At 42.6% G+C, this 27244-nt stretch overlaps 1 protein-coding gene across 5 annotated transcripts in view; it reads right to left on the reverse strand.

Annotated features, from left to right (window-relative positions):
• Nucleotides 1-26029, reverse strand: part of LOC146381424 (receptor-type tyrosine-protein phosphatase epsilon-like) — a 62972-nt gene extending 36943 nt beyond the window's left edge. For 2 of the 5 annotated variants that reach the window (XM_084937447.1, XM_084937444.1), the window contains exon 1: nucleotides 25922-26029. The gene's annotated coding sequence lies outside the window, so the exon portion shown is untranslated. Of the gene's footprint in view, nucleotides 1-3928; nucleotides 3986-15896; nucleotides 16200-25921 lie in introns of those variants that run through there. The other 3 variants (XM_084937445.1, XM_084937449.1, XM_084937446.1) reach the window with 3 other exon arrangements.
• Between the last annotated feature and the right edge of the window lie 1215 nt (nucleotides 26030-27244).

Consider the following 27244-nt stretch of genomic DNA (forward strand, 5'->3'; position numbering starts at 1 on the left):
AACTATTTATATGACTCTTTTTAATTGTATTTCATTCGCCTAAGCACCTTAAATTATGGATTGAATTGTGCATTTAGCCTGTCTGTAACAGCAAAAAAAAGAAAAGAAAAAAAGGATCAGTCTGGACAGCCTGTCAACCAAATTCTCAGTCACACAACCCAGACACAACGTGACAGACATAACAGCTGCCCAAAAAACCTTTACAGATCCTCAGTTCATTATAAGTACAGCATGTAAAAACAGTTATTATTCAGCCTTCTATCCAATAATCCGACACACATCCCCACAGTGGCAGTGTCTGTCTTCCCTTCCTCCTCTCACATCCTTCCCAAAGTTGCTCTCCCAGGAGCCTGGGAGCACCTCAGACAGAACTGGGTTAAGATTATACAAGATCCCAGCTCAGAATTCCCTGCAAAATTTAAACTCCGTGAACCCCAAGTGGTAAATATTCATGAGAAACAGAGAAACAGTGGTATTCCAGCACAAGAGGGAGCAAACACATCGCCACACACAGGCATCTGCAAACCATCTTCTAGTACAGACAAAGCCAAAACAACCGTGAACAGTAGACTGACATTATAGGGCATGTAAGAAACATATACACCCACACAAGGGAGGAAAAAAACCCTTGAGGATATTTCATGCTATCTGTATATATATATATATATATATATATATATATAAAAATATATATATATATGTATGTATATATATATTATATCTGGCTACAGCACAAAAGCCACAAGTCATGTCTATCTGCGCAACCTTGTCTGGGAACTGAGATGTTTCACATGCTAGAGAGGAAAAAAACCACCAACGCCTACACGTTTTTCGCAAGAAAACTGCCAAAAATAGGGAGTGGGAAGAAATTTTTAAAATGTCTAGCTGTGATTTAATATATAACAATAACTGTTCATTTATCCACTTTACACTGTTGCTACTGAAAAAAGGGGGGAAAAAAACATAGTTCAGGCTGTCTATCAGATGCCAACATAAAGATATGGATCAAATCAAATCAAAGTATCCAGTAAAGAAAGTCTCAAAAGAATAACTAGTCACTATTTTTAATTAAATTAAAAAAAACAAAAAACAATCTTATGTATTCAGCTGTGGTTACTGCGGGGGGGAAAAAACCATAAGAGTGTGTACGTGAGCCTTGTAAAAGTCTTTTAAATGATTAGTAAGAGGCACAAGTGCTATATTTATATCTAATCTGCTGCATGTCTAGAATACCTTTCACAAAACTAGTGAATGGTACATTCTTGATGTGGTGTGCACGTACATAATCCTATCCAAAACCTCAACACCACTGTCCCGCTTGTGGGGTAAATCTAACTCTTTTGACCACTGGTCAGGAGTACTCTCCAAGCATCACATCACTGTCATTGTATGCAGCTGACTCAGAAAACCTGCAGTCCACAAGCAGGAAGAGAAACAACAGATCATATCCTGTGTGTGAACTGTGGTTTACAGCAAAAAGTGGGTGGGGGTGTGTAAAATTAGCTGGACTGTGAGAACTAAAAAGAGTGAGGTTGAAAGAAGAGACAGAATGGCCAATCAGATGAAGGAACATAGAAGAACATGGGGAGGAAAAGCGCTAGAGCCATTATTGGTTCAGCTTTGAGTGACTGTTGAGTGTAAAAACACTGACTAAACTAACACATCTCTGCCTCAGCATTGGCTCAGCTGTACAGCATATGAAGCCACGTTATAAAACCGAATAGCTCAATAAAACTGTGTACTTTTGAGCTATGACAGTAACATTTATTTGTGGGTGTGCCACACAGTCATAGGCCAAGAATTAGTTGTCTAAGATCACTCATGTTGTAATAAAATCGAGTTGAAAAATACCAGACGAGTGACAAAAAAAAGGCTAAATTGTTCCAATACACACAAGCAAAATCCTAGGGGTTTAAAATTTACAGACGTTTCATCATAATGAGCCACTTACCTCAGAAGGGAAAAAATAGCTTGACTTTTAGCTGCTACATACTGCACAATGTTCACCGTGTATACAGTCTGCATACAAAGGCTGTATATAATAGCTTGTACATTTTTTGTAGAATCTAGTTTAGCATTACAGCCATGTCATCATGGTTTTAGAAGTAATGAACATATTGTAAGCTTTCTTAGCAATGAGCATATATAGACTGTGTGCAAACATTTTTTCTGGCTTTTCTACAAACATGGACGTCATTTGGGTTTGCAATGCTTTTGGAGACAGACTCAACTGGCCATTCAAGTTAGCAAGTGGGTGCAAATATTCAGTTTATTACTGCAATCTGGGTGAAAAAAGCTGTCTGCTGCAGTTAAACCAATGCCACAAGAACGCTTAAACTTTTTAAAGTAAAGTTTTATATAATGTGATCGATTGTTTATATAAAAGGTTCTGCTCATAGGCACTTAAATGATTTCCTGCTTGGATACCGATTGATCTAATTGGCCTCTTCTGGATGTGGCCCATCTCTCCTCTGTCTAAGCTAAAAAGATGAAAGAACAGCTGTGGAAAGCATGGTGTAATAACCTGCAAACTTAAAAGCACTCAAGTCAACTGTGGGAGCACCATGCAACAGCTGGACACCCCTATATGGTCCTAACCAAAGTATGTTTTCAGACAGGAAGTAGGAGATGATGGAAAGAACATCCTGGAAATCTAAGTCAACAGGATATGGATGATTTGCAGGATAACGTTCAATGCACTCAGGAGCAATGAGTAGCCACGCCTGAAAAAAAGTTCTGAAACCTCTTTGAATCTTTTTCTTCAAAAGCATCAAATCAGCTGATCTGGTTTCGAGCAAAGCACAAGTAAATATTGCAATCTAGTCATCAGACAGAGATAACCTTGCATCCCCCACCCTACTCTCCTTCCAGGAAGGAGTGATGTGAGAACGTGTTGGTCTGTAGTGTGATCACTTGACATGCAACATGAAACGTGTAGGAGGAGATCTGCCCCAGCCTGGAGGGCTAGCAGATCAAATATGCAGGATGCATGGACCACAATGTCAATAATCCTGAAAATAAAAATAATGATAGTGTTGCATCCTGATATCCCAAACAGACCTGAGAGATTTCGGCCTAGTTCTTCAGGGTATAGCATTTACTGGTTGCCACAACTTAATTAATATCAGAAATAGGATTTCTTCTTGGATTGCAAATCATACAGATGCTCACATTACAGATGCAAAGCCACGGCATGTTACTTTATGCTGTTTTTTTTTTTTTATCTGTGTTGCAATGACCTACGGGGAAACAAAGAGGTGGGAGAGGGGCTGCTGTACCCTCTTTAACAGGTAACAGGAAATTGGCCATTCAGCATATCAGCTACATTAGCTGCTCCAGTCAGCCTACAGACTGATGGATGGCAAGTCACACTCGAGCTGCGACACCATTGATTTCCTCCTCATAAAACCCAAGACTGCTGATTCAAGATAATGCTACATTTTTAAAGGCTTTGCTGTGATATTGCTGCGATAAATTCAGAAGATTAAACTGATAAACAAGCTCAGACACACTGACCAATGAGATTTATTTCCAGTATAGTGATTTATTTGTCTGGTGCTGTTCATTATTTATTTACAGTCTATCATCAAATGTGTACTTTCATTTCTAGTGTGCTTTCCGCTGACTTCTAAAGAGATTATTCACAAGGCTGGAACATTCCTGCTATGAAACACTGGTGTTGTTGTCAGTAAACTGAAATGTTTCCTAGTAATAAACATATCGAGAGCCTTCATATTGTGTACTCCCAGTGAAGTACAGTCCCACTTAATGACATTTTTCACAGTACTTATCATGTCACAAAGTATTATGCTTCCACCGAGCTTCCACCGATTAAAAACGTCTTAATACTGTCAGTAATAAAACACAATACTTTGATTTTTACAGCATAATAAATGAGTAAACTCAGTGGTATTGGTCGTCTCCTTACTGCAGTGGTCTTGGTTTGATTCCAGGCCTGGTCAGTGCTGCATGCCGCCCTCACCCTCTAAACCATTTCCAGAAACAAAAAAGGCAGTATGTAGTGAGTGCAGACACTCTTTATACAAGCACCACAGAAGCTTGAGGTTCACTTCCTGACAGCAAGAACATGAGCTCATTTGTTTGCTGTGTTTCATGTAGAATACAGTGCAGTTCAGTGTGTGTTTCATTTTCTAGTGCATGGACAGTTTTTGTGGTCGCAGGTTTTGAGTCGAGTAAAAATGCCATTTATTTGATTAAGGGAGACTTGTTGTTGTTGGATGCTCGTAATAAAAACAGCCAAAGTTTAAAATAATGTAGACGTGATCGTCGTGAGCTAACTCAGGCTTCATACTGCTTTGAACGCTCTGTTCAGGCATTCTTTTTTTGTTCATTGCTCTCTATAACATTACTGAGTGTGGATAGCTTAATTTGGTCACTTCAGGCACAGAGCTCCAACCTCCTGTTCAATGAGACGATGGTTCCCTTAAAGGGTAAACGGGTTATTTTGAATCATGAAAATGTGCTTTAGTGGAGTTTAACAAAAAAAAAAGGGTTAAATATGGCCTTTTATTCTGAATTTTAAGTGTGGAAGGCCGTTTTTATGAATACCAACGTGAAAACATATTGTGGCTAGGCACTAAGTTGCACCCAGTATCAGTCTTGGCTTTATTAAATAGGATGTTATAGGTTGCGGGCTTGTCAGACAGTCATGCTATCTGTCACAGGGATTACTGGTGTGAATCGTTGCGAAGAGCTGTAAACAAAAGGCCCCACGTGCACAGCTCTGAGAACAGAAGATAAGAAAGTGTAGGAGGGATTCTGGTTGGAGGGGGGGTTACTGATCACTGTGCCAAGCTAGGAGCTGTGTGATGGATTTCGCACACATCTTCTCATCTATCTCTGAATCCCTTTGTGATGAACAAAAAGCAAAAGAGCCCCCTTCTGAGTGCATTCTGATGAAGAGGAGCACTATTTTACCATTCATGTCATTTGCCCTCATTGCACATTGTGCATGGGTGAGCAAACACACCCCGTGGTGCTACGGGGTACAATTAATGTTTTTCAGGCACATGGGTCTCATGCTGGAATATTTTCAGGAATGGAAGAAAACCAAGGACACATGAAGCATTTCTCAAAGCTGCTAGAATTCAAAGTGAATCTATGGATATATCTGGCAAATCCAGCAACAACATAGAGGTGCATTGTCTGTCGGTATCGGCAAGTGCAGCATCTTGGTGGTACAAAAATCTGAACAGAGTAACGCTTGCCAGATGACATAAGCTGAAAGCAAGCCCCCTCCATTTTTAGAATTAGTGACATTACACAAGCAAATAACAACAGAGATGCCATGTCAGCCTCTCTGGAGGGTCAAAAATGCACGGATTAGACTGTCATTAATACTGAATCTGGATTATAACAATCCTGAGGCAGCTCAACTGCCACAGATTACTTCTATCCCAGCAAGGGCAATGACAGACAATGGCACTTTTTGTTCTCCTAGAACTGACAGTACCGCACAGTAACAAAGAGAGACTCATTTCTAATAGGGTCAGGAGTGATTAGACAAGCGGCAGAACTGGCAGCTCATAGAGAGACCCAAGATCTCCCAAAATCCACTAGTATCAGACAAGATTTGTCAGATCGATTGATGACCTAACTACAATTAGCCTATTAGTGCAGCTTGCCGTTGTAAAACAAGTTAAATTATCAGTCTACCCTTTGAAGATGTTTTATTACAACATGACGCTGTAGTGGAAACAGATTTAGTATTAACACAACACATCTTTGCAGGACCACTTAGCTTTGATACAAATGGCACCCATCTGTCTAGACATCATCACATATCTTGTGATGACAGCCCACCCATTTTGGCTATTGTGATTGCAGTCATGCTTTTGATGCATTATTTATTAGCCTCCCACAAAAAAGTCTAAGAATTTTACCCTCAGTTCTAATAAACTGAACCACAAATTTAAACGCTGAAGCTGATTACAGTGTCGTAATGCAGTTGTTTACTTTCCTACATCCTTAAAGCTCAGAAATATAAATGACACAAAGGTCGCCTTTACAAAGTATTGTGTTGTTCTGACATAAACAGCACCCATTTTCCTTTCTTATGGCTTCAAAGAGACATGTAAGAAGAGGGAACTGGGAACAGGATAATCTCTAGCATTAAAACAAACTCTTGTTCTAATATCTGGGACTTCATTAGCATTCTTTCATTCAAACTAAAAGGCGTTGTTTCAGTGGAAGACACAAGATAGAAGGAAACAAAGTGGAGATACAAAGGGTATCAGAGGGAGTTGGTATAAAAAAGGCATGAAAATCTAAAGCCTGAGGAGGTAAAGAGGGGGAAGTGAGACAATCTCAGAAACAGACAGAGAGAGACAAAAAGAAGGAAAGAAAGAGGGAATACAGATCAGTCAGTGTGACCTGTCCTTGCCCCACAAAAACAAATGACATCAGGGTGGCTGCCAATCAGCTGATGTGACTCAGAGAGGCTGTCAGAATTCACTCCAGCTTTATTTTCCTGTTCCTGACACTTCCCTGTAACTTTTATAAAAAGCAGACAAATGGGTAACTGTAATCACACCACACATTACTGTAAACTGAACTCAGCTAACAGTGTTTTAATTACTGAATTTTTAAAAATCTGCCTTCTGATAGACTCTAATTGTTTCACTACAATAAAAACCCACAGCCTTTTTATTCTTTGTGCAAAAATATAGCTTATGTAAACCAATCCGTCAACCATTTCACTCCAATTCATGCACAGACACATTAACAGCGAGGAAAAAAATGCAATTACTCTGGTTAATGCGGCTTGCTTTAATTAGACGCATCTTTGGTGACAATGCAAAAACCATCACAAATGGCAGCGCAACAGGAATTCTCAATGACTGCCATTTAGAAGCCGACAATCTCACCGTCCTCTTATTGAGTGGAATCACTGTTTGGCTTTAGAGCAAACCAGAGATAAGAGGCCAGCTTTTGTTTACTCTTGTAAGGAATCAAGGACACAGCATTTCTAACATTTTGTGCAAATCATCACAGAAGCTTGAAAAGTGACAATTATTCAGGCAAGGCTTAGCAAAACGATCCATTTTTGTTGCATTCTGAACTTTTAGCAATTTAATCGTAAATATCAGGTCTGTATATTTGTGTTATTATTTTGTAGCTCAACTATGAGTTTATCTGAAAGTTCAAATTTTGATTGTGTATAAATGAGATGTGAACAAAATCCTTTGTTTAAATTGGAAAGGCAAATCCTCTCAGTGCTACACACTGGGGAATGCAGATATAGAAAAAAATCATTTCTTGTTGAAAGTAAAACATGCCTCTGCTAATCAAGTTCTCTTCTGCTCCAGAACAACAATTTGAACACGTTTTAATAGTCAGTTTCTATAAAAAAAAAAGATCAATGCTGATTTCAATGATAAAATGCAGTTGAAGCCCTTAAGAGAAAGTTCTCTTTCATAGCATTCGTTTTGTGTCTCACTATGGGAACGCCTCCTGCGTGACCTCATCAGAAGCTCAAATACCATTACGCCAGCCCTTACAGGCTGGCTAGGTGACGCCCATGTCAGGAGGGGCCAGTGCCTCCCTATATAATAGGCTGACATAGCGTCAGACGTCATTCAAAAACCTCTTCTTGCTTCTCACGGAAGCCTGTAGACAACTGTGCTATTGGGTGCTAAAGCTAAACTGTCCACAGATTCGAGTGAACAACTCGGTCGCCGGGCGCTTTGTTCCCAGCTTTTCAGTTGTCCACTAGCATACAAGCAGTAGCAATACTGTTCTGTAGCTAGTGCGGGTGCCAAGTAGCGATACTTTCACCCAGGGAAGTAGCAATACTTTCCGAAAGCGAATTAGCAACACTTTGCTAATAAAGCTACCCCTAGCTTCACCATCAGGTAGCAATACCCTTCGACGCTAGCGGTTTTACACATTAGGTAGCAATACGTGTAGAAAAGTAGCAACACTTTTCACCCCACGTTAGCGAGGAATAGCAATATTCTCCGCACTCAGTGTCAGTCTCGCTAACGTGCGCAACCCTCTAGCTAACCATGGCTACGACAGCCAACGAAGTTGCAAAACTCTGTCCTTGCGGCAAGAAGATTTCTGCCTGGGATACACACCCCGTGTGTGCGGCATGCCTGGGTTTATCTCACGCTCAGGCTGCCTTGACACCCGCACAAGATTGTATCCACTGCGCGGCTTTCCCACGCAAACTACTCCGCCGCAGGCTAGCTCGCCAGGCTAACCTGTCGGGTGGCGACCCTTTGCTGTGTGAGGCTGCTGCGGCGCAAGGAGAAACTGAGATGCCCGATGATTTGGCCGCAACGCCAGGGCCGAGCTGGACAGAGGCAGACCCTCAGCCCATCGCGACCGCTTTCCCGTCGCTGGAGGCACACGGAGATCGTGTGTTTTTCCCCGATGCTGGAGTCACCTGGGGAGGAGATGCCAACGAGGACGGAGATGAGTCGGCTGACTCGGAGCTCCTGCTGTCTGACGACGGCGAGGAGGAAGATTCCACCTCCTTGGCTAGCATCAGCTGGGCTGCAAAGCCCTCGGCTACCGGCGAGGTTGAAAAACCGACACCGCCGTCTCCCCTGGATCTCGACATGCAGGACATGTGCAAGCGAGCAGCCGCTAGGCTCAACATCCCGTGGCCCGCCATACAAACAGAGGTTGTAAAGTCTCGTTTTGACGGTAAGAAATTGCCGAAGGCGAAAAAGACGGGGAAGCATGTGTAGCCTGTTTTCCCTGAGCTACTCGATGAGATAGCGGTGACGTGGAAAGCAAAACCTTACAGCGAGAAACACCCCATCGTGGGGAGCTCCCTGCTGGATTGTGAGGGGATGGAGTCTATCAGCCTCCGCCAGATGCCACAAGTGGAGCCGTTGGTGGCGAGCCATCTTCACCCGAAGACGTCTCTGTCCTCATCGGCTCCATCTCTCCCCTCCAAAACAGACCGCTTCCAGTCTAGCCTTACAGATAAGTGCTACAAGGCAGCGGCTCTGTCAGTAAGAGCCCACAACGCCTCTTCTATGCTAATGGCTTACCAAGCTGAGCTAGAAGAGGACATGACAGCTAAACCAGATACCACAGTGTGGGAAGAAATCTGCGTTATAACTGACCACGTCCTCCGCCTCCACAAGCTAGCCATACAGGCTACTGGGAGAGCCATGGGCCTCATGGTTCTTCAGGAGCGAGCACGCTGGCTCGGGCTCACCAACCTGACGACCAAGGAGAAAGAGGAACTCCTCGACACCCCTGTCGTCCCTCACAGTCTCTTCGGTGCGGCTGTTACATCCATGCAGAAGAGATGTGAGGAAAAAAAGAGAGATGATGAGGCTCTGAAACTCTGCCTGCCAAGGAGGGCCCAGCACGCCACCCCAGCAGCACCGCGCCAGTCATTCGCGCAGGCAGCGTCTCGCCCGGTCCCCGCTTTCAGGATTCCCAAAGTGCCTAAGACGCAGGCAGCCCCCAAGGCTGCCGGGGCCCCTAAGAATCCATGGACTCGGAAGCAGTCTCCCCAGGCCAGACCTCAAGCGGCCCCTCCTCCTCCCCCCGCTGCCGCGATCGTGAGGTGGAAGAAGCGGCCGGCCTGACAGCCTCTCCTCTAGGCGGGAGCGAACCCAGTTTCCCCCCTTCATGGGCCACCCTGCCGCCTCCCAGCTCCGTTCCAGAGCAAGTTCAACGGGACATGTTCCACACAGAGTGCATAACTCGGGCCGGCGTTCCTGTCACCGGACCCGCCAGAGGGAAAGAGAGCCAAAGTTCGCAGTGTTGTTTCACAAGCACTTCTCTCATGCATTCTGTATTAAAAAAGCCCCGACACGCGCATCCAGGCAGTTTGCCGAGGGCGCTGTCGAGTGTTGCAAAACACATGAAAAAATCAAACATGCTGAAAAACAGAGCACCGTCTGCCATAACGCAGCCCGTGGAGACTCGCGTTTCCACGGCTGTGACGATGCAGATGAGCCCGTCACCTCGCTCACCTGTGACAGAGGTGATGGGACACCGAAATGGCGTATGTTTCGCGCTGCGACCACAAGGGGGCGCCAAAACGCCATATTCGGTGGAGTGGCCAGTGAGCGCTGTCTCTCCACATGAAGAGCTGGGCCACCTGCACTCAGTCAGCATGGGTGCTGAGGACATTGGAAAAGGGCTACAGGCTGCAATTCAGTGTCGCTCCACCACATTTCAAAGAAATCGTTTACTCTCGTGCTCTGGGCGAGTCTGCCAGTTTTCTCCTGGAGGAAATTTCCACCTTGAGAGACAAAGGAGCTATAAGAGTTGTCCCTCCCGAGGAAATGCACAGCGGATTTTATTCAAGGTATTTCCTTGTGCCAAAGAAAGGGGGGAGGGGTATGAGAGCCATTCTGGATCTCCGTGCCCTGAACCGGCATTTAAGGACATACAAGTTCAGGATGTTGACGCACGCCTTGCTGCTACAGTTTGTACGAGCGGGCGACTGGTTCACATCAATCGACCTGAGGGATGCTTATTTCCACATCCCCATATATCCCCCACACCGAAAGTATCTGAGATTTGCTTTCCAGGGGATAGCATACGAGTTTGTAGTCCTGCCTTTTGGTCTCTCACTGAGCCAAGGGTGTTTGTGAAATGCACCGAGGCAGCAGTGGCCCCGCTCAGGAAAAAGGGCATTCGGGTGGCCACATACATCGACGATTGGCTGGTGGCAGCCCCAACCCGCCAGGGAGCGACTTGTCACACAAATGCTCTCATACACCATCTGGAGAGTTTGGGTTTCCAGATAAACGTGGAAAAGAGCACATTGACGCCAACTCAATGCATTACTTTCATAGGGCTCAGCCTAGACTCCCTCTGGGTGAGGGCTTTTCTGTCCCCGGAGAGAACAGCGGCCATACAGTCATCCCTAGCACTGTTTCGCAGAGGCAACACAGTAACCCTCAAACAGTGCCAGAGGCTGCTCGGTCTGATGGCCTCTTCTCTAGTGGCGATAACACTGGGACGCCTGCACATGAGAGGCTTTCAGCGCTGGGTGGGCTCGCGGGGACTGGACCCTCACCGAGACGGCCACCGTCGCGTGAGAGTCTCTGCAGACTGTTCACTCGCTCTCCGCGAGTGGAAGAGGCCAGGTTTCTTGTCTCAGGGCGTTGCCTTGGGGGCAGTTTCAGCCAGGAAAGTGATTTCCACAGATGCCTCTCTTTCGGGCTGGGGGGCCACCCACGAGGGCAGAACAGTGAATGGGGAATGGGGCCCTCACATGCGCTCCACCCACATAAACTGTCTGGAACTGCTGGCGGTTCACCTGTCGCTAAAACACTTTCTCCCTTGGCTGAGAGGTCATCATGTTTTAGTGAGGTCGGACAATTCCACCGTTGTGGCCTACATCAACAGACAGGGGGGTCTGGGGTCCCCCAAGTTACACACACTGGCACACAGACTGATAATCTGGAGCAGTGTCCACCTGCTCTCACTGAGAGCGACTCACGTGCCGGGGATCTTGAACTTTGGAGCAGATCTTCTCTCCAGGGGCAACCCGCTGTATGGGGACTGGAAGCTTCACCCAGAGGTGGTGAAGCAGATCTGGCTGCGATTCGGTCAGGCGACCGTGGACGTTTATGCATCCAGGGAGAATGCTCAGTGTCCCCTGTTTTACTCGCTGCGCGATCAGAGAGCTCCACTCGGGGTGGATGCTCTAGCTCACAAGTGGCTGAGAACCCTCCTCTATGCTTTTCCCCCCAGTGGCCCTCATTTCTCCAACTCTGGCCAGAGTGAGGGAGAGAAGTCACTATATGATCCTGATAGCCCCGCACTGGCCAGGGAAGCACTGGCTGGCGGAGATTTTTCAGCAGCTGTGCGGCCCACCTTGGCCGTTACCACTACGCAGAGACCTCCTGTCTCAGGCACAGGGGGAAATATTCCACCCCCACCCAGAGAGGCTAGCTCTATGGGCTTGGCCCGTGAGTGGTTTAACCTGAACACGGTGGGGCTCCCTCATAGTGTTATCGACACTATTCAGTGTTCTAGAGCATCGTCTACTAGGACGCTATATGAGCACAAGTGGCGTGTGTTTGAAAGCTGGTGCGCAGAATCACAGGCCATCCCTTTTCAGTGCTCTGTGGCTGTGATTCTGTCATTTCTTCAGGCCCTGATTGATAAGGGTAAAGCCTTCTCCACCATCAAGGTGTATTTGGCAGCAATTTCAGCCTGCCATATTGGTTTTGAGGGAAAGACTGTTGGCCAGCATCCCTTAATATGCCGTTTCATGAAGGGTGCATGGCGTAAATTGCCTACGTCTAGGCCGTTGGCTCCGTCGTGGGACCTTCCCACAGTATTGGCTGCCCTCTCCTGTTGCCCATTTGAACCCCTGGAACAGGTTGAGTTAAAGTTTCTGTCCTTGAAGACGGCTCTATTAATTGCTTTAGCTTCTGCTAAACGTGTGGGAGAGATCCACGCTCTCTCAGTGCATCAGTCATGCATTCGGTTCTCCTCGGATAATACGAGGGTCAGTATGCGGCTCAACCCTGCCTTTGTCCTGAAGGTTGTCGGCACATGTTCCCCTATAGAACTGCCGGCCTTTTGCCCACCGCCTTTCTCCTCAGAGGAGCAACAGCGGCTGCATACCTTGTGTCCAGTCCGTGCTCTGCGCATTTACATGGACCGAACCCAGAGTGTCAGACAAAGTGACCAGCTGTTCGTGTCCTGGGCTAAGCCACATATGGGAAAGCCTGTGTCTAAACAGCGCCTCTCCCATTGGATAGTGGGAGCAATTGCCCTGGCCTATACTAGCAGGGGCCTTCAGCCCCCTGCTGGCTTACGTGCGCATTCCACTAGAGGTCTGGCAACCTCATGGGCTCTCTTTAGGGGAGTTTCTATTCAGGAGGTGTGTGCAGCTGCATGCTGGACCTCACCTCATACATTTGCTAGGTTTTACAGGTTAGATGTGACAGCACCTAACCTAGCACATTCAGTCCTCAGTGCAGGTTCTTCCCGGGTGGGGGCCTCTCCCCTGTGAAGTGCTGTTGGGGACAGTTGTCTTCTTAACAGGCATGTCTGGCAATCTGGGAGTCAGTATTTCTCCCATAGTGAGACACGAAACGAATGCTATGAAAGAGAACTTAAGGTTATGTATATAACCCCGGTTCTCTGAGTAGCATGAGTGAGTGGCCCCTCCTGACATGGGCGTCACCTAGCCAGCCCTTACAGGCTGGCGTAATGGTATTTGAGCTTCTGATGAGGTCACGCAGGAGGCGTTCCCATAGTGAGACACTCACTCATGCTACTCAGAGAACCGGGGTTATATACATAACCTTAAGTTTTACTATTACAATGTCTTTCACTAGAATTAAAATACAAATTAATCAATTCTGTAATCCACTGCGCCTGAATTAACATTTCAATAAATACAGTAGGGGGCATCATTTCCTTGAATGAAAAAGGGTTTTTTGGTTTTTTTTTAAAGCAAACGCCTGAATCAGCAACTTTAACCGTCTTCTAATGATATGCAGTGTGTTTGAGAGTGAGATAGATGATGTGCTACAGATATCTCATCTATACTTGACAAACTGGGTGTGCAAAAGTGAAAGAAAGTCTAGTGATAAGGGCCCACATTAGAATATATTTACTGCATATTAGTAAATCCAGACAGCAAAACTGTGTGTAATTATGACATATTTAGTCTCCTTAAACAATGTAATTTGGAAGTGTGAGTGACAATTAATTTCCCCTTTGCTTGACTTTCCCCCCACTATTGATGCATTAATGGTTTGGACTCTAAACCATTCATTTGAAAATGGCCTATGCTGGTCTCTCTAAACTTTAGAGAGACCAGCATATGTCATTTTCAAATACGCACTGCAGCCCTGAACTATTCTAGATGTCACCCAACAGAGGTGCTGAGGTGTGAAGATGTGAGAAAGCAAATGTCACGTGAGGATTGATTGGACATCAAACGGTCTTCAATCTGCAAGCTCCCCAGCACCAAAGAGTGCGTGTAAGCCAACTGAACACAATAATTAATTATCAGTTGAATTACCAGTGAGAAAGCAATGTTGTGTGCACACTTTCCTGCACATCGTCTTGCCAGAACTATCACCTAAACCAAAACTGAAAGTTCACGTGTGAAAAAGAGGTTGTTCGATTTCTTATTTTGATTTCTCAGCAATCAAACTACTGTAATGTCAAATTTAGAACAGGGAAAGTTGCAACTCTTCACATTTAAAAGCAAACATTTGTGCTTTTTGTGTGATAAAGACGTCAAAATTGGTTCCTTATAAAAATGCTTATGGGGCATATGTAGATTTGCCAAGTGCTAACTAACTGTATACATAATTCCCCCCAAAAAACCCACAGAAATGAATTCAGGATCAAAATGTAAAAAGGCTGGCATCCCCATGACGTCTCTGGGGGAGGGAACCCGGAAACAGAAACCCCCCATTGCCATCACCCCAGCAGGATCTAAAGGAAACCTAATTGGACATATGCAAATGAAAGATGTGTTAAAAATTCCTCTTTATCATTGGGGGATGCATTTTGGCACCAGTTACCATAGCTCCCTAAATTTCGTCTTCCCCAGCTTGGGCTTGTTGTATGATGTCAAATGTGCATCCACCCCCTATTTTCTTTCTCTCTGCGTCTTCATTTCCCTTCACAGCATACACCCAACCCCCTTCCATATTTTGACAAGAATCAATTACAGACACAGGAATGCAGGATGAAATGTGTGGCCTGGAGCATGTAGGATTTTATATCAGACCCCACACCGGTATGGTAGTAACGACAAGGGTGGGAAAACTATAAAAACAACCCTCTGCTTCACCTTGATTACCACGCTAACGTTTCCAGTAGCTTGATATTTCTGGTAGCCAGAAGTATCAAGCTACTGGAAGTGCACTAATGAAAAACAACCAAGCAGATATGTAGGAGTTTTGGCTTTTTTACAGGACTAAAGTGCACAAGCGCCGAAGGACCAAACACCTGCTGGTGCAGCTACACATGAGAAACAGTGTGCCACTCAAGCTGAACATGATGAAAATGGACTCCAACTAGTCTGCACTAATGAGTTTTTGCAATGAAGTTGAAGGCATCTCTATGGCTAACTAAGCGGCTAACTAGTCCCCTGCTGTGGCCCAGCTGCTGGATGCGATAGTACAGCGATGAACTGGCAGAAGTACAGAGCTCTTTTTATTTATTTCCTCTTGTAATTTAGCCAAGTTGGACAGACATCACTGATGGCTCAGAGCGCATGTGTCAGATTTGGTTCAAAATGCTGCTCAGCACACAACAGCCTCAACATTTACCTCGTATCAGATTCGGCCCAGCAAATAAACACCGCAGCAATGCAAAAAAGGTTAGGATTTCTTTGATGGCATGCTGTGCTTCAAAGAAAAACCAGCAGTCCTAGCCTCTCTTGTCTTCCTCCTCATCTTACAGTAGGCAGTCATAAAAGACTGCAAATGAGGGGGTTTCTCAGTATGTTCAGAGAGCAAGGCGTTTTCCCTCTCAAGGGAAGACAGATCTGATGATCAAATCCTTTTCTGTCTCCTTGTTGAGCCCCTCTCTCTGCAACGGAGCACATTTCCCTCTCTAATGCCAGCCATGTGTCACCCACTACTGCCAAACTGTTTTGATAAAAAGCCTAACTGCTGAATGTAGAAAACAAGGAAACAAATTTTAGATAAAATCCATATGTTCAATATCTAAAACAATAGAGTGGTATAACAATGATGAAAAGCAAACAAACACCCTTTTCCACTTCTTTTAATGCATTTAAGCCACAAACATCCCCAGAGAAAATAATATAAACTGTGAATAGCACAACACAGAAGCATAAATGAGGTCGTGTTTTCAAGTAGGACGAATGACATTTGCAGCCGAATAACAAATTTGTTATTTTGCAAAAATAGGCCATATAGCGTAGCAGCATTAAAAATACATACCCCCGTGGTGTATATTTGTCTTTTGCTTAGTCTCCAGATGCAGAGAGAATGAACGTGGGGAGGAAGAAGTTTCGAACAATCCTCAGTTCACCAGCGGTAAAATAGACGTTTGTGTGAAGAGCCACCCACTGACTAGGCTTGGCCCACAAAGAGACTCACTGTGAAAATCGGCCCTGAGACACATCATTATTATGATCACCCTGATCTCTAACCTCATTTTACTCCTTGCCATGATTCTCCATGAGAGAAACCACTCTGCTTTTTGATGACTGACTGTGATCCCTGCTCCCTGTTAACTGCCACACAACTGTCTAGCTCTATGAGACATTATGAAACAGGCAGGCCACGAAAGCAAGTCACCAAATACAGGAGGAAGCAGTCTGCTAGCACGCATTGCTCACTTATTATCACCATATGTTGCAATCACTGTATCTCCAGGGCTTGTAGTGCATCAGTGAGTGAGGTTGTTATCAGCTCTAGAGCAAATGAAAAGCATTTCCTTTACATCCAAGTTGTTGGCTCTGGAATACGATATGCATTTTTTGAAAATGATGAAATGTCATTAGAGGGGGATGCCTTAGTTTTACTTTCCATACAACAGATTTTTTCAGAATAAAAGCATGTTTTTCCTAGCCAACAGAATGTATTTAAACTAATGACATATGAAAAAAAAATACACCAACATAGTGTTGTTTTGTTTTTTATTCTCACAAAAAAACATCTTTTTGAGTAAAGGTGCAGACAGAGCTGAAATAACTATCTCATCTAACAATCAAGACACTGAATCAGCAACCGTTTTAGCGATCAGTTAACAAACTGAATCATATTTTAAGCAAAAAGGTCAAACATTTGCTCTTTCTAGCTTCTCCTCTTTGAGGCTTTGCTGATCCTCTTTCCATTTTTCTGTTTTATATCAATAAACATCGGAGCCTTGATCTAAAAGACAAAGTCACATTGTAATTTGTATTTTGTGTACCAACATTCTGAAGCCCTGAGTTTAGCTATTTGACTATTGCCCACCACATTTGGATGCAAACATTTGACTGACTGTAGCGCTTGGTAGTTGAATTGTTAGCAAGATGCATTCTTTACTTAGTATAATATTAAATCTTTATTCTGGTGTGTGGCTACCTTAATAGGTTGCTACCACTTGGCCAGGCAATGTCATTCTGAAACACATCACATTGCCTGGCCAACTGGTAGCAACTTGTAAAGGTAGCCACATACCCTGAATCATATTCTTCTTTCTATTTTATTGTAACTTTTAATTGTAAGTTACAAAATAAACATCATGTTGTATGAAAAAGACTTTTTATTGAGCATATAAATGTATAAAGAAGGTGTTTACTGAAGTTATCATTTGTGAGATATAGCTACTTTTTGTAAAGTTTATATTGTAACCCAATGTTTATTTTAGGTACCCAGCATTTAAAAATAACAGATATTTAGCTTAAACACAACAGTTAACCTGCTGATTGACAAAATAATGAGTAGAAGTCAAAATAACCAGTTATAGTTTTATAATATCACGAATAAACATTTAAATTAGATTCATAACTTTTACAGCGATGCAATTTGTGGTTCTGTGGCTTGTCTCCGCTTTTGTATCTCACTTGGCATCGAAGCTGACAGTAATTATGAAAAACAAATGTCCTTTCATTGTAAGCAAATGGTGTAGATGTGGCTTTGTCTGTGACTGAGCACAAAAAAGCTCTGGCAGCGTTTGGGGGAGTGTTATTGTTGACAGTGTGCTTTCCCAGTGGGAAAACATACTGCATGACCAAATGTTGCAATGATCAGACACAGACAGTACGGCACAGTTTTGCTCATTAGCATAAAAATCTTTCTGGATACAAATCAAGAGAATAGACATGGAATTATGAGCTGCAAGTCATTCAAAACACTCTAAAGTCTAAATGTTTCAGCAGTTATAGATTAGATTTCCATAGCTGAAGGTCAGTGGGACAAAGTCATGTCATGGCACGTATTTTCTTACATAGATGAATCAATGCAAACTACCCCCTAGAGCACGGTGCCTTCTATACTCTCACGTCTAAATTATTATTGATGCCTTTGCAAACTGGTGATTTATTTTCTAATGGAAAACATCTCACGTGATAACACCTCAAACAGCTATAAGCACATTTTTGAGGAGCAGACCAGTGATTATATTACCCTGTAGAATTGTTACAGAAGGCCTGGAGTGAAAATATAACACATGCTTCATGCTTATCAGCACACGCTACATGTTGGCTAACCCCTGACTGTTGTTTCACTGCAGCATCGAACTGCTGAAACTCATTTCAACACAATCATCATAGTCAAAAAAAGAAGAAGCCTCGGCACTATCCAGCCTCCCAAGTCAAAAGTTAAAAGGTACTTTTAATGAACGAGATCCAGCCTTGTTCTACACTCCACATCTTTTCAGCTCGACACAAAAACTGACAACCCAGATATTGAATTAATGCTCGTCTCTGTCACTGGAGGCCTTGGTGATGATCAGCACATTTGCAATTTTTACAAGTCTCAGCATACCAATGTTAAAAAGAAACCCAGGAAAGGCTGTGACTCTGAAGGAATAAAATAACAGCATGACTCTGATTTTTTTTCTTCACATAGTCAGCTAATAAAAAATTACTTGTGTGTTAAAATAGTTGTTCTATAGTTGTTGTGAAGCGATCAAAGAAAATAAGCCATCCTTTTAAATTACCCCATTGTATTTGGGTGAAATTGTTTGCTGGTGTTATTCCAGTGCCGTCAAACTGCATCATATTTCTGAAAACACACAATGAAAATATTGAAGGACTGACATAATGATCACAAACAACTCCCTGTGCAGCAGCCTTGAAAGAATGAATAGGAAATGAGCTTCTTTAGTAAGCATCCATTATTCATTAAGCACTGTATTCCTCCATGTCGACACCCTCTGTAGTGACACAGCCAAACCATTATTTCCTTATTCTCACCATCACTCACTCTTTCTCTCGCACCAGTTACACCCAGCTTTCATGTTATCGCCATACAATCAGCTCCCAAATGCTTTACACTAGATAAACTCTACAACACGCAATAACTAGTAAACTAACTGCACTTGATGTTAGCTGAAAGAGTAGAACCCGGCATTAATGTTTTAGTAAAGACAAGAGCCACTGCAGCTGAGCAGTTTATGGCGATGCAAAAGAAAGGCTATTGCATATGCTGACATATGCAATAGCCTATGCAATAAACCTACCTGACATTACACAGGACTGATAACATAAGTCACAAGATCGTGTGAGCCCTTTGTAAATTGTGCTGCAGAAGAAATGAGATAAGTTAATCATGCTTTCTATATGCGCTATCATCACATGTGACGCAGCCACTTTTAGACTCAATTAAAAGCCACTTAAAATGCATCTAAGCAAGAATATGGAAGTTCAGTACAAGTTGAAATTTTAAAAAGAAGGTAATTCCAGATACTATTTAGAAACATCACTAATCTCCACACACGGACAGGGGGAAGGTTCAGTTTTGCGTTATTCTTTTTCTTTTTTTTAACTCTGGAGACATTACACATTATCATAAACATCGAGCTATAATGGAATGTGTAGGTGTAACATCTGTGGACCCAAGATGACTGCATCTTGAATCACGCTAAGAATAAACAAACGAGCCTGGAAAGATATCCTCAAAAGCCGAGTCTTTTTTCTTCTTAGCTGCCAATGTGAACCCAGCCTCTACGCTGCCCTTTGTTTTCCATCGAAAATCTAATATTTGTTTTTCCAAGTCATCCATTCGGATAAAGTAAAATGGACTGAACATGTTTTAAGCCAAGAGCAGTATATGTTTGCTTTCCCTTCAGCTAAGTCACGCCACAGTGTGCAGGGAGTTAATCTCTTCTGGGCTCCACCCTACCTGCACTGAGCAGGTCACCGATTTAGGTTGCCATTTTTCAGCTAAAAATGCTTAATTTTTATGTTAGAATCATATCTTAAGAAACTGGCCAGCTGAGTCTTGTGATTATTAAAAAATACATTTTGTCCATCTGCTGCACTTCCTGCAAAACACAAGCCAGCACCAGCATAAAGACACTTAAAAGATTACAGAAATATGTGTATACTATTGTCCAAAAACCTTGTCATCTAAAAGCGTTGTGGTCTACTTTGTAAAGCTCTTATGTATCAACTCCCATAAACACAACTAAAAAACTATGTGTTGTCTGGGGTAGGTAACACCCGCATTACTACTTGCGGAGTGACATAATTCTGTATGTCCCTGGGCTATATTCTCTTATTCAAGCCAGGTGGGCCGAACCTAGCGGTCTGTATCGTGAAATGAATAGTAAGGATCATGAGATGGTTACATAATTTTTTTCTTTTTGCACAAACTAAGTTTTAGTTTCTCCTGAGGTTCTGTCTTTGAGGTAAAAAGCTTCCTTACTGATGCTTACAATCCAGGGTCATGCTCAGGATGTAACCTGTGATACACCATCACAAGTAGACATTATTTCATACTAACTGCTAAGTTGTGTTTTTCCACTGCTGTTTCTAAGAGCACAAAGCCATCACAAACCCCTGTTAAATTAGCAGGCTAAACAGTTTTGCTTGAAAATGACTCACATGATTAATCAGTTATCATTATCATCATGCCAGTGAATAATCATTGTAGGTACACATAATTGAGGTGCATAAATGAGACAGAAAGCAGCTCTTTTAGTGATTTTGGTTTTTTTTAAGGGGAGGGCCTAAATAATATAATTTTAAAGTCTCCTCTTTTGTGCCTCATGTGTTCAGCTCCACTGTTTTTTCACAGGGCCAACTTACAATGCCTCCTTTGAACAGAGGTGAGTGAGCTCCGAAGCATCTGAAAAGAGGCAACTTTGATCTCTATCCAGCTGTTTCAATGCTTCAACTATCCAGCTGACTCTTTAACACAGCTGACAGTAAACAAAAGCAAATTTTCCCAACTTCAATTTGGCCTTACAGGGACGCTAAAATACTTAGATTCTTATCTATCCCACTGAAGCATCTGATCAGCCACAAAATCCATTCTTGAGCATGGCAACAACATCCAAGTCGGAGTCATAAAGATATCTTCAGCCACAAAAACAACAAGGAGTCATGCAGCAAGAAGAGACACAAGCAACTTAGAGCAACTTAACACTATATGAACAAAAGTATTGGGTTAATCTTTGAATTCAAGTGTTTTCTGTCTAATTGCCGCATGTGTATAAAATCAAGACCCTAAGCATGCAGTCTGCCTATGCAAACAATTGTGAAAGAACGTGTCGTTTTAAAGAATTCAAAGAATTTGAGTGTGGTACTGTAACAGGATGCCGTTGCTGCAACAAGTCAGCCATAAAGTGCCAGACCATATAATATTACAGAGCGGTTTTGCTGAGTGCTGAGGCACATTGTACGTAAAACGCTCCAACACTCTGCTAACTCAATAACTGAGCTCCAAACCTCGTCTGGTATTAACATCAGGAGAACAACTGTGTGCTGGGAGCTTCATGGCATGGATTTACATGGTATATATGGACTTTGTGAATTCTGCACTGGGGGCAGTTCAGTGATTACAGCAGCACAAGGGTCAGGAAGAAAAAAATCAATTAGAGATATATTAAAAATATAAAAATAGAAAGAATAATTAAGCAGACTAGTGTACCATACTATGTACAAATGGTTACTATATAAGACAAAATACACTAAAAATATCTTCTTTTTACTTGCACATAAGGTGCAGTGGAAGTAGTAATGGATACAAATGTATTTTTTAGCTTCTATTTATCCTATGTGGGTGTTGCACAGTCTGACTGCTGTCGGGATGAAGGACCTACGAAAGCACTCTGTCCTACAAAGTGGCTATAGTAGTCTACAAGTGAAGCTGCTCAGGGCCTCGTCTCATGCAGTCTCATGCAGTCTCATGCAAGGCGTGAAGGGTGTTGTCTGTAATGGACATCAGCTTGGCTAACATCCTCCTCTCACCCACATCCTCTATATAGTCTAGAAGGAATAGCCAGGACAGAGCTTTCCCTATTTACAAGGCTATTTTCCTGTCCTTCTCTATGCTATCAGCTCCCCAACAGACAACAAGATTGCAGAAGCCGTCATTGTGTCGTAACAGGTCCTCAATAATGTCCAGAGAACCCAAAAGACCTCAGGCTGCCCAGCAGATGGAGACGACATGTGGCCATGCCATGACGGACTAGGTCCTGGAGATATGATACATAATGTGTAGTGTACTGGGCATTGCTGTGTGATACCCAGTACTTTTGCTCATATAGTGTATGATTACAGAGAAAAGACAACAATAGCAAAAAAAGATTTCTTTAGTAGAAATCCATTGCCAGGGAAAGTAGTATACACAAAAATTGAAAAACAAAAACAAAAAGCAGACCAATCAGGAAGTGGACGTGGCTGTCTGCATCACTGTTTACAAAAAGTCTGCGTTTCAGTCAGACAAAAACAATCTTTAACTTTTCAGACTAAACGTAGGCCAGCAGCATTTCTGACAAGTCGCTCTTATTAAGGATGCCTAAAACACAGTAGTGGTGTGTATACTGGGCCAAAATGTACTGAAAGTACACACTTTAAAAACAAGAGTATGTTAGCAAGGATGTACCCTGAACTACATGCCAAGTTAGGCTATTACAAAAAAAAGGAGTGGCAACCTTGAATGTTAACCTGATTAAATGTTTTTCACTTATTTTAAAAAAAGATGTTGAGTCTCTTCGTTTCCTTGCAGCTGTGCTGGTCTGGGGTGTAACAGATCAGATGGTGAGGACTGTTGTGATTCAGAAAGATACAAGTGCAGGTACCAGTTTGTTCAGCTGTAGTCTGCCCTTGCGGCAGCCACATGTTTAATCCATGTAAGAAGGCCTCCTTCCATGGAAAACCCTTTGTGTGTCATTTAAGTCCCACCTCACTGTGAGGTTACAGGCCTGTCTGTATCCTACCAAAGCCCTACAGCAGGAAGCAAAACACCACTAACATGCCGTTTCTGCTTTTTTAGTTTGACTGTTATGTCAGTGCTTTCAGTTACAGTTTGCTTTAACTGTCTATTTAGCTCACATCTAAAAACAGAAGATCTATACAGTTAATCCTCCCCATTACTTTTCATTTATGTATTTGGAGGTAAAATGGAATAGCGGGGTTAAAAGCAAGGGTTAATTTTCCATCTTCTCTCACTGCATGACTAAAGATATGTTTTCTCATTATTTAGTGTTTTCAGGATGAAGCCAACATCTAGAAGGAAGACTGCAGGGTTTCAATTCTGCAACATTCGCCGCAAGCACAAACAAGCCTACGATTGCAACATGCTGCAGCTTAATGGGCTTCAGCAAACTTCCACCAAGGAAAGCAGAAAAAATAGCAGGTTGGATACAAATACTATCTGCATCAAAAGGAAGATCTTACTGTGACAATTCCCATGCCTAATTCATTAGCCCTTTTTCAAGGCTATGATCATTTCCGCTGGCAAATATCTGACGAGTTCTGGGTCAGACCAGACTCATCCCTAAATGTTTCAACTTTATACCAATTAGTTCCTTCTCCGCCTATTTGAAAAGAGCGTGAAAAAACATGTGCTTGAAAAAAAAAACCTTCAAGCAGAGTGCAGTTAATGTATTTGCAGTCTAGGAGAGAGCACAACATGATGTGTAGTCTCGCGTGGCAGCTCAAAGTTAAGCATTTCCAGAACTTAAGAGAGAAGTGGCAGATAGTTGAATTGGCAATTTAAGGTTTATATCCAGCAAGCTGTTAGAAACTCCAGGTATGGACATCACACTCCTACCCACCTCACTTTGGATTTCATTAATCATCACATCTGTTCATTTCGCGCAGCACACCCACACTAAAAGGCACTTACATTCACCACATTCCAACATACCATGTTTTCAGTTCTATCTATAGCAGAGCAGAACTAGAAAAGAACATCTTGGCAGTCAAATGTTATTTCTTCCCGCGGCCTTACACAGACTCATTTGTCTTGGCGAGCACAAACTATTTGTTTATTTCATTGCATCCTCATTAGCTTCTGCCAGAGCAGTGTCAGAATCTTCCTTGGGTCTATGCTGTATAATTTAAATGAAATTCAGACACAGACTGTCTACATAAGAGACAAAAGAGAAGATAAATGAGCATTAAGGAGAACATGTTGCATGGCAGCTGCATTAATATTGAACCAGCAGAATGATGCAAGGTGTGTTACAAAATAAAAAGAAAATGAAGAAATACAGACACCTTACAGTTTATTTTTCAAATTTAACAGAGACCCTTTATGCGTTTTCCTATTTCTGTCATACATATAGAAGATATTCATATTAAAAAGCTGTCAGTATGTGCAGTTAATCACGAAGAATAAAAACCCTCGGCCTCAGACTGCTCTAGACAATCTGTTTCTGTCATCCCAGTCACAAAGCTCCTGTTGGGAGCAGAAGTCCTGGCCACTAACAGATCAAACCTTCTGTTTGCAATGGGCGACCAATCAGGAAAAAAAGCTGGCTTAAAAGGAAGAAGATGAAAGTTAAAAATGGCTTGTTTCAGACAGCGTATGACCTAAAGGTTTGCACCAAGGCCTTATATAAAGTGAATACAGAGTAATCCCACAGAGTGCAAGAATCAAGCATAATACCTTCCCTCTAAGAATTTTTCTCTGGTTTCTAGAGAACATGTAATTGATTTGCCTTTCATAGTCTAGTAGCAAGAAAATCTTGGTAGGTCCTCAAAGAACTAACCTTTGCTTGACAGAGTAATCAGGTTTGTCTGGCAAGATCCTTAAGCTCCTTTATGTTGTAATGAACCAGATATTACAGACATTTCTTATTTTCGAAACTAATCCAAGTTCATTCTGGAGGCGGCTCTACTCAGGCTGTAGAACCTGGCTGTGTCAGGATGACTAACAGACTTAATACAAGTAACAGCACCTCTATAAACTTGGCTAATGTTATGGCCCAAAATAGTGTATAGTGACAGTACAGTGGCAGCTTGGTCCACTGTAGGCCAAGCAATAAATGAAAAATGCGACATGAAAAGCATGTAGAATTAATTTCAGTGCAAGACTACAAATCTGTTTCTGCGTGGTGTTTAAACTGAAGTCCATTCATCAGTACAGGATGTCAAAGTGACCGCTCCTGTTGAAGGTCAGCGGAGCACAAACCCAATTGTGTCTTGGTTCATTTAATTTTTAATTTCCATGGTCTGATAAGAAACAAATGCCAAATACAGCACAGCATCTTCCCCCTTGGATTGAACTGGCAAACTGCCACAAGCAATCTGCTCCAGGGATGCTGATTTCTTGCTGGCCCTGACCTCTAACCTCCCAGGGGAGAGTTCTTCCCTTTGGGGATTAATGTCATTTCTGGTGATTATTACATTAAAACCAATGTTCAAATGCTTCGGAGCCAACAGAGCATTCAGCAACCAAATAACATTAAACTTGAGTCAAATTTTAACCTGACTCAAAAACCTGGGTCCTCCTATGACTGCAAGTCTAAGGAGACCATTCATGATATCTGAAGTAGTAATGCAGCCGTGGTCACCGACATGTTGAAACTGGCACAACTGCAGCCCACGTAAGAGTCAGCTAGCAAGTATGAAGACAAGAATGATCATTTTTATTGTTATGGTTTCTAAATAAAAACATGACGGTTAAACAAGGTAGAAGGGGAAGACTAAACCCCAAGACAGGGGACCGGGATAAAACTCCAAACGCTTGATCCATTAACCCATATTCACTGACGCACCGGGTTGACAGAAGTCGCTGCAGGTTGTCAAAAGGAGAGCTCAGAGCATTTAAGCACACGATAAACATGGTGACTTCTACGAGGAATTCACTCACTGCAACGGTAAAGCTGAATGCGCACCTGAAATGGACGCTAAATGTGAAAATTCCACGCGCTGCTGTGCGTAACGGACAGGTAACACGGCGTTTGACGTGACTGGGAAAAGGACTGAAAATTTGGATGTTTCCCTCACCTCCTCGATATACAAGTGTCCGGGTGCAAAAAAGACGATGCAATGCCATAAAGGAATCTCATCACTCACCTTAGATGGCTTTAATATTCAGTCCTGAGCGCAGATTGTCTTGGAAAAGCCGAGGCGACGCTTCAGTGTTGCCGCCTGTCACCGGGAGGGAGGAGTTTGTGTTTACTCCAATATAACAGAACCGGCTGTCAGCAACCGCACGGATCCTCTCTGTTTTTGGCGAAGAGAGGGAGCCGCAGTCTGGCCACAAACTTTATTACAACGTGTGTGTAGGACTTCTGCATTACAGATTCACTTTTTTTGTTTGTTTGTTACAAAGTCGTGTGGTTCCTTCTGAAGGTGTGTTTTAACTTAATAGGATTACATTTTACAGTTAATACTAGAGATGAAACGAGGGGGATTTGTGATTTAAATAAAGTGAATGAATTATGTATCATTTTTTTGAACTGCAACAATGGGTGATAGACCGACACAAGAGTCTTTTGTTAATATGAGCAAATACACGTTCAAAGAATTGAATATGTCATGGTTTAGGGGAATGGAAAAAATGATTCTCTCGATCATTGTAGCTGCTTATCTGTCCTTATCAGGAGGCATGTATCCCTGAGGTTTATAGCTCCAGTCATACTGGAAAAGCAGAACACTCTTCCTCTCTATTCTCAGAAAGCAGCAAATAGCAAAAAACTGTGAAATGTGATCCACAGTGAAACACGCTAATCTGATTTCTCTGTAATTTTGACATTTTTTATAGTGTAAATGTGATTTATAATCTGTGACACTCCCGTGATAGCTTTAGTGCTTTATTGATGACGTATGCGTGTTATTAAGTGACAGCCCTCTTCCAGTAATTTTCTTTCTCATGCAAGATAAATAATTCATCTGCAATACGTTTTATTGCCCTGCAATATCAAGGAAAGGACTTTGAAACCAAAGGCTGCAAACGTTGTGTAAAGTTCCTGAATTACAGGATCAAGAATCTTTGAAAGATTTGACATATTTCTTTTACATGTTTTGAAGTTGTTGGGTTTTGTTTGGCTCATCATCTGCACTTTACAATAATTTATTTCAAAAACAAATAAACTGTATATTTCTTCTTTTCTTTTTTTTTTTTACATGACAATGGCATGGCACCGGAATTATTGTTGGTGAAACAGGTGTCTCTACTATGACAACCAGCTCCATGTTTCCCTTCAAACCAAAGGTCGCAGCCATAAACATGACATTTTATGACCAGCTATCTATATTCCCCTCCAACAAGGAAGGTAAATGAGAATTACTTAGAGAATCTTTAGAGGCTCAGAGGACCTTGATCTCATTCTGTGGCTTCACCAGAGCTTTAGAGAAGAAACTCTGGGATTCGTGTTTAACTAGTGTAACTGGAAT

This window comes from Perissodus microlepis, chromosome 8, assembly GCF_051167445.1.
Source record: "Perissodus microlepis isolate ML-2025 ecotype Zambia chromosome 8, ASM5116744v1, whole genome shotgun sequence".
Classification (NCBI taxonomy): domain Eukaryota; kingdom Metazoa; phylum Chordata; class Actinopteri; order Cichliformes; family Cichlidae; genus Perissodus; species Perissodus microlepis.